The sequence below is a fragment of the Ambystoma mexicanum genome, chromosome 12 (assembly GCF_040938575.1).
Source record: "Ambystoma mexicanum isolate Mex_15411 chromosome 12, UKY_AmexF1_1, whole genome shotgun sequence".
Lineage (NCBI taxonomy): Eukaryota > Metazoa > Chordata > Amphibia > Caudata > Ambystomatidae > Ambystoma > Ambystoma mexicanum.
This window is the reverse complement of record NC_090936.1, coordinates 1,082,420,451-1,082,430,986: the sequence shown is the minus strand read 5'-3', so window position 1 is coordinate 1,082,430,986 and position 10,536 is coordinate 1,082,420,451. Positions and strand designations below refer to the sequence as shown.

The following is a 10,536-nucleotide window of genomic DNA, read 5'->3' as shown; positions in this document are numbered from 1 at the left end:
TGACAACTGCTTGTTATGCTTCTCTTAGAGCATTGTTCTTTGGCCGTTGGAATGATAGCATCTCAGGGAACTGTGATGGCACCAATTTGAATAGTTTTGAGAAACGTGTTTTGACTCCCCCGGGATGCTCGCTTTTCGCAAACAGGAGTAAACCTAACGTTGCTTCTATTAGGCCATCTGATAGACTGTCTCGTCCTTTCCAATCTTTGATTTCTTTTAAGATGGCTCCGATAGGCAATAAGGATGCCATGCCTTAGCCATGTTAACCATAGCCCCGATTCAGTTTCTTTTTGCATACAGAGGAATGGAACTCAGTCAATGGGAGCTTTTCTAGGTTGTGCCAATGTTGCAAATTTGACTGTGGAAAACAGACCTTTGTATGTAGGCGAACCTGTCTACTTTGTCTGGGGTAATGTAGCATTCCCATGGTTGCCCAGGGATTGGCAGGGAACCTGTTATTTAGGGATCCTGTTACCTGGGGGGTTTATAGCTAGTACAATATAAGTTTCAAAGGCTCGTCCACGGCGGGACGAGAATGGTGACACTCCAGCACAAATCTTGGAAGATATAGCAAAATCAGTTGTGCCATTTTGGGGGCAGATAACGAATTCCGAAGATATGAGAAGACTAGCGAGAGTACTGGAGAGAACCATCAACGACCACGGACATACTCTATGATATGACATTAGAAAAGAAGGCGATAAGACTAGTAGCACTTCAGAACCGGATGGAATTAGATGTCATTCTGGCTGAACGTAGTGGAGTGTGTAAATTGGTGGGATCCGCTTGCTGTGTTTTCCTCCCAGATTCCTCCCCAACCATCTTCAAGGCAATACAGAATCTGCACGTCCTTAGTTCAGAAGTGAATGTTCCCGAGGGAAACTGGGATCTTAGCGCTTGGTTCTGGGACTTCTTGCGATCTTGGGGTTGGAAAGTACTTTCGGTCTTGCTGATTATTTTGGGAATCCTGTTGTTTCTTTGTTGCTGTATTCAGTGTCTACCTAGTATATGTTCGATGATAGGGAGATGTGGCGCACAAGCGATAGGTACGATAGGACATAAAGTGTATGCCCCAGATAAAACTTCCAAAGAATATGTGTTGAAAGAAATTCTAGCGAATTACCTAATGGCAAAAGATATTTCCGACAGTGATTCAGGGTGCAGGGACGATGATACATGGAGCTATTTGCAAGAAGATCAGAAGTAGTTTAGCACTTGGCATAGGCCAAAAGGAGGGTGCCAAATGAGAAAGTATATCATGCCTCCTATTACAATGAATATATGTATATTGGCCTACGCCAAGCTGCTAACAAGTCACTTGCGAAGAAATCCGTGTTGCAAGGTCCTGACCTTAAAATCAATGTAAGCCGCCATTTTAGGTCAATCCGCCATTTTAGGTTCACTTTGTAAAGTCACCCTGTGAGTTAAAATGGTGGACGATGTCATTCCGGAATACAACATGGCCGTCTTGACCTCTGCATATAGCTAATATGTAACTTGCCTGCAGGCCACTTGTTGAGGTCGTGAACTGAGACCTTGTCCTTCGTTGACCTGTGTGTAAAGGATTACTCGTGCAAAGAAACTAATCCGCGAGCATATGTTGAGAACAATGTATTCAAATACTGAACACAGAACACTTGTTTAACTACATTGTATTAATGTTTGAGAAGATCTGCATGGGAAATCCTAGAACTCACAGTTGCCGTGTAGGCTTGTTGATATATGTATTGAAAGCAAACCAGTTACATGTGGATATGCGAACTAGGCATGAACCCTAGATCAGTAATGTATTAGAGGAATATTAACCCGAAGGAGAGTTGGACATTGTGTTTGCAAATAGTATAAATGAGTCATGAATTCTAATGTACAGCGTCTTTCACTGAACACACTGAACCACGCTGGAGTTTGCTGTGTTGCACTGAGGGCCGATAGCTATCTGATTTTGCTCTGTTCTTCGTAACTGGATTCAGTATAAAATAAAGTACTTTGTATGTTCCTTTGTAACCCGTGTTCGGTGTATTTCCTTTTGGGGTACTCAGCCTCGATAATTTGACTTTGTTTTCACACAGCCACAAGTATGTTTGCCGTCCAACAGATGGTCTAACTGATGCTAGTGGCCCTATAGATCCAAACTTTGTTGAGCATCTCTTTGATCCACAGTGAACCTCTGTAAGACACCATCACATCCCAAGTTGAGCCCATCACCTGTTTGGCTTTCACCAATCGATCGTTGCTATATCTCATTCTGATCCACGGGAAGCATTGTGTCATGCATCAACCCTATCCAGTGGTTACCCAACAACTCGTATCAGTTTGACATCGAGTAGCCACCCCTTTGAACTGCATTTCGGGTCATCAGGGTCACACCTTTGACCCATCACCTGATCTCGGCTCGAACAGCTAGAGTGTCACATGTTGACCCTAACAAGCTCTTACCACATCTCAAACCGGACCGGATCTTAGAAATGACCCTGGTGAGCTATCCGTACTGCCTCACTCGAATGCATCCATCAAAGTACACTAAGCTACCAGTTCGAACTAGCTTGACGCCTATTCCATGCTCGGAGTACATGAACCGCTGCACCAGAACTTGCTTGATCTGCTTGCACAATGCCAAGAAGCCTGGTTCAACACTGTCTAACCACCAAGAACCAAAATAAGGTATTACTGACTATTAAAGGCCTCCTTGGTTCACTTCTACATTGTGTTTTTTACTTGCCTTCTAGCCCAGATTCACTATCCATTGATGGATCTATCTATCCGTGCTTATTCTCTGTTCTTGTCTCAGGTGTGTATTTTTGTTTTGTTCTATTTAGTTATTCTTGTATATGGCATTTATAACAAAAGTATATATAACCTTGAATGGACATTACTTTATTTTGGACTGTTAAACTTCGCTGGTTGCATTGTTAGTGAATCACACTCATAACCTGCTTGAGAGAATAGCCTTCCCTTGTTTTGATTTGATTTGATTTGATTTGATTGATTTGAGGGATTTGTAACAAGTACAATGATGAACCGAATCGTTTGAAGGCGCAGATAGTGTCAAGGCAGAAGAGCATAGAGTACAAAAGAAGTTGAGCTGAAAGGAACCAGCTACGACCAGGCGGTGGGGACAACCAAACCAACGATGGCCACCATTATCTAAACAAGAAGGTTTTCAAGGCTCTATAGTACTGAAAAAACGATTCCAAAAACCTAATTTTTCGAGGGATGCTGTTCCAGAGCTTACGGCCGTAGATAGCAAATCTTCTGTCTCCCCTAGTAGTGCACCGGGCTTGGGGAATATCCCACAGCATTTGCTCCTCTGAGCGTAATAGCCTAACAGGTTGACAGTGGCTACACGTGTTCACTAGATAGGCTGGGCCAGTGCCTTTAAACTCTTAAAAGGCAGGCAAACGATTTTAAATTTGATCCTCTGTCCCACTGCCAACCAATGAAGGGTACGGCGTGCCACTGAGACATGGTCAAATCTTTTCAGACCATAGGTTAACCTGACTGCCGCGTTCGGAGCCCTTTACAGTCACTGCCATTGTTTGGCAGGAATTCCAACCAGGAGACTATTACAGTAGTCTAACTGGGAGTTTACCAGTGATCCCACCACAGCCACATGATCACTGCTTGGGACATAGGGCAAGACTTGTTGCAGCATACGTACGGAATAAAAAAAAAATTGCTTGAACTTTGGCACTGACCTGACTTTCACTCCCAAGGTTATTTTGGCAAATGCAGCCAAGATTTTTTTTTATCTCGGGGAGAACTTCAGATCTGTCCCCAGAAAAGGGGAATTCTGAGGGCAGTTTCCTGCCTTAAGGAGATGCTGAGGCAGCTGATTTACCGACATCCATTGGCTAATCTCCTCTAGACAGTGGTTAACCCCAAGGAATATCTGATCAACATCACCAATTTTGATGAAAACCCGGGTATCATCGGCGTACGAGTGAACATTTTTCTGATGTTTCCTCAGGATATTCATCAGTGGCCTCAGGTAAAGATTAAAAAGGATGGGCGAGTGGGACGAGCCCTGCAGCACCCCACAACCTAAGTAAATACAGCCTGAGGAAAAAAAAAACATTTTCACCCACTGATGCCGATCTGGCAAAAAGGACGAACACCATTTCATGGCACGGTCAGAAGCTTTGCCAACTACCTTTAGGCGGTTGAGCAGTATGGAGTGGTTGACAGTGTCGACGGCTGCTGAGCGATCCAACATTACCAGTAATGAAAGATCTCCATTATCCGCGACCTACAACAAGTCATCCTGCACTGCCAAGAACGCTGTCTCTGTCCCACACCTAGGTCTAAAGCCCGACTGCCAAGGGTCCCGCAACCACTCCTGTACATCAAAGGTCTGCAATTGATTGGCAACAACTTTCTCCAATATTTTATCCGGCCATGGAATGCCAGCAATCGGGCGATATTCTGCAAATCAGATGTATCCATATTCGATTTTTTGAAAAGAGGAGTAGGGACAGTTTTTTTAAAATCCAAGGGCACAGAATCGCTTTGCTCAGACCTGTACCTATCACAGGGGGTCATTACCCAACCAGTAATGGCCACCTCCTCGGGATGTATTGCTTTAGTAGGTAGGCATCCTCTTTCTTAATGGCTTTGGGTTTCTGCCACCACTCTTCCAGGGCCAGGATTTTGAAACGTTTTGTTGAACTATCTTGATCCAGATTACTGACATCATTAATTGCATCCTTGCATACTGAATGTTTGGTTCGAAATGCTGTGCCCCATTAAAAGTGGTCTTAACTCTCTATAGGGGACAAGTGGTCCTGTCCCATAGAGAGTGGATACCCAGCTCTGTTCAGGCAGAGTCATCTGGGTACATGTTGGCACCACAATAAGGCGCCAAAGAAATGTATTCCCATCCCAAACACCAGAGTTCCCTTTATCTCCACACATCTGCCACAAATAAGCCAGCAGGCACGACCTTGGCATTGTAAATTACCACTTTTTACATAGTACGGGTCCGTTTACAACCTTCTCTCTCACAAACCTGATACTACCATTAGCTGCTGTTAATTTCTCTGGCGGCCTTACATTACTGGGCCTCCCTTCCCACCTTGAAGGAGAAGCAGATGCCAAGGTTCTTAAAATGGACGACTTTCAGGAGTTGCCCCCAGTAAGAAGGAAGCCTGCCTTTGGATTTGGTGCCTGCACGTAGACACCTTGATTTCAATTCATTGATGGAAAGCTTCTCTGTCCAGTTAGAATGTTACCAAACCGCCCAGTATTCCCTGGAGGATAGGACCTGTCCAAGCAATCCGGATGGCATCATCTGCAAACATCAGGGACGGGATCTCCATTACCCCCATTTCTGGTGCACCCACCTCCTGTAAAAAGTCCTACCAAACCATTTATGGACAGAATAAAGAGGAGCGGGGGGAGTACACACTCACGCCTCCGTCCTATTCTTATATCGATGGTGGATATTCATTCTCCGTTACTCCCGTACCAGATGGCAGCAGTATTATCCCTATATTAGTCACTGAGTATGGTGATGAAGGAGATATCCGCTCAGTACTACTCCTGGATTAGGCAGAATCTTTCCTTATTTGTGGTAACAAAGGTCTGCCTCAGGTCACAGAAGGCTGGGCACAGGGACCCTTTTCTTACCCACGTGTACACAGCCTCCATTGGATGGGGCAAAGACAGGGATTCACTGACCCTTTGCCTTCCTTGAAACTTGCCTGAAGTGTTTGACAACACACGGTGCATCTCTTTCAATCTTTCCAAGAGAATCTTCCCTGTTTTACTGGCCACCTCATCAATGTGGGAGTTTTGACGGTAACATGCCCAGTCTGCTCTTGGGACCTCTTAAATATTGGGAGTATTAAGGCTTTCCTCCATGAGACTGGGATTTTATTTGCCTCGTTCATAAGGGCACTGCAAAGATTGGCATAAGAATGGTGCCCATAGTGGGATGCTGGAATGATACAAGTCTGCTTACACCATATCAGGACCCGGGCTTTATTTAACTTCTGGAACAGAATTGCCCTTTCCATCTCGACCATTTGAACAAAAGGTATCGGTCTATAGCCCCCATTTCCTTCACTGCAAAACCCCACCTCTTCCTCAAACTATACTCTATAGAAGTGAGCTACCCATGTCACTTGGGACACACCAGCTTCTATACATGTGTGGCCCATACAATTCCATACCTTAATTATTCTCCAGGAGCATTACACTCCTTGGTAGCCCCTGTCTTTCTAAACGTTCCCATATCATGTATTGTACTGTAGTCGTCATTTATATAGTGCCATTTTCCCATTTGTATGGCCTCAATGCGCTTTGTACGACGTCGGGGACTGAAGTCCAGGTATGGGAAATGTTCTAAGAGTAGACTTTAAGATGCGTGTGTGCATCTGGCCGAGATCAGGACTTAGGAGGGCTGGCTAGGCAACAATATGGATCAGGCAGACTTGATGTGTACCCAGCTACACCGAATTTGTCGTAGGTTGTCACTTTATGCTAATGGTAGGGTGTTGAGGCAACTGTGGGGTTTCAGTGTCATGTGCCCGACCTCCTCTCTTCTTACCTCCATCAGATTATTTTATCTTTTTGTTATAGCTGGGACCATAATAATACATAATAATAATAATAATAATAATAATAATAATAATAATAATAATAATAATAATACCATCCCGGAGACCCTGCAATTAGCAGCTTTCAGTTAAAATAGAGACATTTTTTTCAAATGTGCATGTCATCCTTGCTCAGTGGCCCTGCCTATCTTCTCTGTATCGTTCCCATTTTAGTATATGTTCTGCTGAAGCGAGTATGTACAGCACAGTGACCTCTTCGAATCTTCAGCTCTGTGCCCATGGCAGGCCACCAGTAAATATCTCCCCAAAGTACGTCAATGAATGGATGCTTTTTATTGAATACCCTCAAACAAACTGGCAAATTGCACAGAAGCAGACACTTATGGCACACTTCGATATATGGTTACCTCAGCCCTCCCCGAGATGGGCTCTCTTAGGAAACCTTGGCATGGCCGCCTACGTGATCGCAGCTTCAATCTCTTTCACAAGACTAGCTGTGCCTATCTATCCCTGGGCAACTGCTTCTTGCATCCACATTCTCACTTCTGGCTGTTATTGTCTTGCTTGCATCTGGGTTTCATTCCTTTCACTTTGTAATGTTGATATTAAGCTTGTAACTAATGGCTATGGCCGATTCTTTAAAAAAAATTGTTTAAATAAAAAAATATATCTCTGAGCCTTTTTCTTGTGAATGTATTTCCCAAATGGCCTTGTTTTGTTATATCAAGAAACACATTTCTTAAGCACACAGGTACACCTGCTGTATTACTGTGACATTAACACCCTGTTCCAAGGGCAAGGTTCGGGGGTAACGCCCGGGGAGCCCAAGATAACATCCCGAGCCAAGTGAGGGTGCTTAAGGATGACCCCTAGGTCACTTGCCCACCCGCCCCCCACCGTTCCCAGCCCTTGGAACTAGGGTGTTAACGCCAAAAGCACCCCAGGTTACCGCTGTGGTGACACAGTGTGCTAAAAAAAGAAAGTATTTTCATTCATTTTACCGGATGCCTCAGACAAGAAGGGGAGCATTGTGCGTGCAGCAGGAGGAGGACTTGGAGGATGCTTCTGGAATATTTAGTGAGAGTAAGGGTAAGGTGTATCAGAGAGTGGTACCAATTTGGTTGGTTGTGTGTGAGTGAGTGACGTGAGGGAGAGATTGAAGGTAATTGCGTGGGGAGAGCAGGAGGGGATGAAAGTAGGATAGAGAGGGAAAAAGTAAGGGCCAGAGAGAGGGAAGTGAGAGGCAGGAGTAGGAGGAAGGTGAGAGGCAAGGGGTTGTAGAAGAGTAGTGGCAGGGGCAGTGTCATGAGGATTTTGATCTGGAGTGAAGCAGACAAGATCAGGAGGGAGCAGGAGAATGGAGACAGAAGAAGGGAGAGAGGGAAATAAGGTCAAGAGATGGAGTGCAGAGAGGACAGATCAGGTGGGAGCAGGAGTAGGGAGACAGGAGGACAAAAGAGAGAGATAAGACCAAGAGACAGAATTTAGCAAGGCGAGAAAGAGTGAAAAAGAGAGAGGGAGCGAGATTGATAGTGAGACAGAGAGTAAGGTGGAGAAGAGAGCAGGCAGGTGTAGGGAGACAAGAGTGAAGAAAAGGTTGAGAGAGGATCATCAGGAGGAAAGGCGCACTAGGGTGACGTAACCAGCGGTCTATGAAGTACTTGGGAGAGTTAGAGGGATAAGGCTAAGGCTTTAAGCCCTTACTAGGATAGGGACAGACTAGATAGTAGGGATACCCTGGCTGTAGCTATCCTATTTTTATTTATTTGTTTAATTTATTGTTTGCATTTATTTACAGCACACGTAACCCATAGGTAACGAGGCACTAATTTCATTGTGGAAAGGCAGGTTATTTATAACACTCTGTATTTTCTTTTTTTTTAAGCGCGTGTCCAGGTTTCGAACCTGTGTTTGGTCAGCGTGGTCTTGCTTCCAAGACCCGCGCGTTGCCACAATGCTATCCTTCCGTCCCTGTATTGTGATATTATCTGTTTAAGTAAGGAGCCCTAGACCTAGAACCCACATTTTATCGTTTTGTATATATTTGTATAATACAAATTGATAACATATTGGACTTGTCTTGTGGCTCACTGAGAACCTTGTCATACAACCTAGAAAAAGGCCTCCTTGGCCTATGAGGCATGCTTTCATGCTAAACGGTTATTGATTTGGAGTTCACAGTAACAGGAAAAAACTGGATAGAAAACACACAGTTATTCAGACGCTCACACACTGCTCTCCAAGAGGAGCTGTTCGGTAGATTCAGGGTATGTTGCTCCACAATTATCACACGGTAAGAAATTCTATGGATGAGTCGTTCTGTGAAAAAGTAGTTTTGCAAAGTTCCAAAACGTTTTGTATCATAAAAGAGATTTTAATGACAGAACAGTTGAGGCAAACAGCATCCTCATCAATTTGGGCTCACAAGCCAATGCATTTCAGAGGGAACTCCTTTGTCAGGGGTGAGCACTGGTAAATTCAAACATAAATAGAGAGACTCGTGTGCACAAATAAACAGTCAAGAATATCCAGAAAATGTTTCCATGCATACCAAATGAGGGAATTCAAACGTGGAAGGGAAAACACATATAGTAAACAATATGTCGGGTCAGTGTGATTTAAATCTGAGACAAAAAGCAAATGAGCTTACGTATGTGAATTAAAAATAAAATATGAATGGGTGGTACCTTAGGTTGTTGACCTCTGGGTCAAAATCTGCAAATATAATATGCTAAGGATAATTCTATGACAAGACAGGAGGCGAGCATTATGCTTCATCTTCCTTTATTTCTACTCTTCAGCAGTTCAACAAAACACATAAAAATTTTGAAAAGTGTTCCACAACTTTTTTCCTTTTTTAAACTACAACAGCCATGAGTCTCTGTAGTCCATGCCCTCCCAGCCAGTCACAATCCACTTACTGTGCTTGGACTCCGCCTCTTCTATTACTGCTCTTCAAGCAGATAAGTACCCTTTCTCCCCTCTCCGTATGTCAAAACGAAATGACTGAGTTTATGTGAGATGATTTGTGTTAGGAAATGCATTAATCTTGGAGAGTGTTAGCTCACTCGTATATGAGAGAGGAGGATTGGTTTATGGAAGTGTATGCATTACACAATATTGTTATTACGAGCGTGCATGCGCGTAGGGGATTAGATATTTTTCGTCGGAGGCCGGCGCGAGATTTCGAGTTTTATTTCATTAAAAGTTTTTTCGCCGGCTCCGGCGGAAACTTCCGGTGAGGCTGTCGACCCCGTGACGTGTCCGACACATCAGGGGTGTTTTCCAGTCAGCCTCGCCGGTAGCCGAATGGACGCGTCGTGCTCGCAGGTCGGCCCCCATCTTCGGGGAGGAGGAGCCGGCGCTCGTGAGGAGCGCGGCGCTCGGAGGCTCACATCGGCAGCCCCCGCCCGCGGATGGGCGGAGCTACCGCAAGCGGAGTGCGAAACACGATGCTCCGAGCAACTAGCCCCAACCCGCGGGTGGGGGGAGCTACAGCGCAGCGCATAGGACCGCGCTGCAGGTTACACGCCAGCACAGTTGTGCGACTTTTGCCGGCAGTGACACACACCATTAATCGCTCGTTCGAGCTTACAAGGCGGAAAGGCCATCATCTAGGATTAAAGATCCATCGATCATACGATTGCACCGTGCTGATAAAAGCACTTCACAAATTCATCAGCTCACGAAGCCTCAATCCAGTAGAGGGAAGAGGACTGGAGTTGATTGACACTGCTATTAAGCAGAGGATCTGGCGCACTGAAAACGAAGCTACTCGCTGAGCCAGAAGGCAGAATAAGATACTAAGGTGCGTCCACTGAAAAAAAAATAAAAAAAGAATTAAAAGTATTCACTCAGGATCATCAGGAAGGAGCAGTGGACGCGCTGAGACACCTGACTCAGGTATTTTGGGCACGCAGCACTCTAGAGATGTCTGAATTTGAGTGGAGCGAGGAGGAGCAGGCACAAGACCTCGCTG

The 10,536-nt window shown here is 44.8% G+C and overlaps 1 non-coding gene across 1 annotated transcript; it reads right to left on the bottom strand.

The window, feature by feature from the left end:
* Positions 1-6,687: 6,687 nt before the first annotated feature.
* Positions 6,688-6,794, bottom strand: LOC138514815 (U6 spliceosomal RNA). The gene has a single exon (XR_011281963.1). It is a non-coding gene; the product is annotated as a U6 spliceosomal RNA (small nuclear RNA).
* Positions 6,795-10,536: the final 3,742 nt, after the last annotated feature.